Genomic DNA, 2,882 nt, shown 5'->3' on the forward strand with positions numbered 1-2,882 from the left:
ATACAGTGGCTCCCAACCTTTTTGGCACCAGGAACCAGTTCTGTAGAAGACAATTTTTCCACGGACCAGGGGGTCGGGTGGGGGTGCAGGGATGGCTCAGAAGGTAATGCGAGCGATGGGGAGCGGCAGATGAAGCTTAACTCACTTGCCTGCCGCTCACCTCCTGCTGCACGGCCCGGTTCCTAACAGGCTGAGGACCAGTAGTGGTCTGCGGCATGGGGGTTGGGGACCCCTGCTATATTAGATATCTTAAACTCAGAAAAAAAAAAAAACTATTGATACATGCAACAACATGGATGAATGTTGGATGAATCTCAAAATCATATATGTTGAATTACATAAGCCAGACCAAAAAAGAGTACATACTACAGGACCTCATTTCTAGAAGATTCTAAAAAGTGCAAACCAATATATAATAACAAAAAGCAGCTTTCCTCTTTTATGTCAGAGCAGGCCAATGGGCAACTTTCTTCCGTCTTTTTGCATCCAGGTCTGTCCGACACCAGCTGCCTCCAACATGTCGCTCAAGTTCAACCCCAACAAGATCAAAAGTTGTGTGTACTTGAGGTGCCTTAGTCGGGAAATTGATACCACGTCTTCCCTGGCCACCAATATCTGTCCCCTGAGTCTGTCTCCAAAAAAGTTTGGTGGTGGCATCACCAAGGCAACCAGTGACATGAAGGGCCTGAGGATTATAGTGGACCTACCCATTTAGAACAGACAGGCCCAGATTGAGGTGGTACCTCCTCCTTCTACCCTGGCCATCAAAGCCCTCAACAAACCACCTAGAGATGGAAAGAATCAAAAAACATTAAGCACATAGGAAACATCACTGTTGAAGAGATTGTCAACTTTGTCTGACAGATGTGGCATGGATGTTTAGCTAGAAAACTCTCTGGAACCTTCAAGAAATCCTGGGGACTGCCCAGTGTATGGCTGCAGTGTTGATGGTCACCACCGTCATGACGTCATAGATGACGTCAACTGGTGCAGTTGAATGCCCAGCTAGTTAGGAACTACTAAGGAAAATATTTCAATAAAGGATCATTTGGAAACCAGTAAAAAATACTCCCCAAACCACAAAAAAACCCACCCCCCCAAATATAAGAGCAAACAAACAAAAAACGGATTAGTGGTTGTCTAAGGACAGAGCTGGAGAGTAGATTACAGACATGCCTAGGAAACTATTGGGCATTATGGAATTGTTCATTATGTTGACTGTGGTGATAGTTACATGAGTGTATGCATATTTCAACACTGGTCAAGTTGTACCCCTTAAATATGTGCAGTTTATTGTATCAATCATACCTTAATAATACCTAAAAATTTGTTCATTAATTGAATGGAAAAAACTCTCCCTCTAAGGAGCCTTGTAATTTAGCTGCCCCAAATGACTTCTGAATCAGACTTGGGTATTAATTTTCTTAAATCACATTTAAATTAGAAATAACCTAAAAAAAAAGACCATTGAATTTTATCAGTTTCCTTCTTCTAGTGCGGTCAATTGTCCTTAGATGGGGAAGGAGCACAGTGAACACATTTTATGGTCTCATTGCAATGTGCTGTTCTTTTTGAAATTGGTGTCTTATCTTTTACATCTGCAATTAGCTGAAGCTGGCAACTTCAAGAATAAGTCCTGCACTCAAACATGTTGGCACTTAACCCTGCACCACCGAGGGCAGCAGCTAAAATCCAGATCTTTCCCTTAGAGCAGACACTTCATTTGGAATTGTCAGAAACACGTGTAGCCTGAGGTCAGGTGCAGTCTGCACCTGTTCAAAAAGAGGGCCAATCTCTGAATACTAGGATTTGACCGTCCTAAAAGAAACAAGTCCCATTTTCTGCTTCTCAGAATGAGTCTAATATCCAGCTAAAAGGAATGCTGGATTAAAATCTAGCTGGGGGGCTTCCCTGGTGGCACAGCGGTTGAGAGTCCGCCTGCTGATGCAGGGGACACGGGTTTGTGCCCCGGTCCAGGAAGATCCCATATGCCACGGAGCGGCTAGGCCCGTGAGCCATGGCCACTGAGCCTGCGCATCTGGAGCCTGTGCTCCGCAATGGGAGAGGCCACAACAGTGAGAGGCCCGTGTACCGCAAAAAAAAAAAAAAAAAAAAAAAAAATCTAGCTGGGGCTTCCCTGGTGGCTCAGCGGTTGAGAGTCCGCCTGCTGATGCAGGGGACACGGGTTCGTGCCCCGGTCCGGGAAGATCCCACATGCCGCGGAGCGACTAGGCTCGTGAGTCATAGCCGCTGGGCCTGTGCGTCCGGAGCCTGTGCTCCGCAACGGGAGAGGCCACAACCGTGAGAGGCCCGCGTACCACACACACACACAAAAAAAATCTAGCTGGATGACTTCAACCATGCCACCTAAATCTCTTGAGCCTCAGTTATTTCTAGTCTAAAATATTGGTTTATTGGGTTAGATAATTTTTAATAGTGTTTCCTATAATGCATTTCTAGAATTGGTTATTAGAAGCCATTTTGTGGCTCACCCTTAACCTACTGAATGCAGCTGTATTTTTGCTCCAAATGTTAAATATTTAATCAACTCTAGGTGAAACCCAAATGTAATTCATTAAGCAACTTGGTGTTGAGTCAGATGCAACAGACATGAAAAATGCTTTTTCATTAGTGTCCGCTGGCTTCATTGGTTCAAGAATTCTGGCTGATGGAATGAATAGCAAAACTGTCCTCTGTTCAAATAAACGGAATGTGTATGAGTAAAAATAAAGTAAAATAAAAGCCAGGAGCCTTTCCGATTGGCTTTTACTAATTGTGATGTATTGATTTTCTATGCTACATTAATATCTACAAGGTTGTCCTTTGGCTAATCCAAAAGATGGATGAAGTTAATGAAAATTGTTATTTTAAAGTGTGCATAC

At 43.8% G+C, this 2,882-nt stretch overlaps 1 pseudogene; it reads left to right on the forward strand.

Moving 5' to 3' along the window:
- Window positions 1–469: 469 nt before the first annotated feature.
- On the forward strand, window positions 470–1,013 carry LOC132480541 (large ribosomal subunit protein uL11-like; annotated as a pseudogene).
- The last annotated feature ends 1,869 nt before the right edge of the window (window positions 1,014–2,882 follow it).

The sequence above is a fragment of the Mesoplodon densirostris genome, chromosome 19 (assembly GCF_025265405.1).
Source record: "Mesoplodon densirostris isolate mMesDen1 chromosome 19, mMesDen1 primary haplotype, whole genome shotgun sequence".
Taxonomy (NCBI): domain Eukaryota; kingdom Metazoa; phylum Chordata; class Mammalia; order Artiodactyla; family Ziphiidae; genus Mesoplodon; species Mesoplodon densirostris.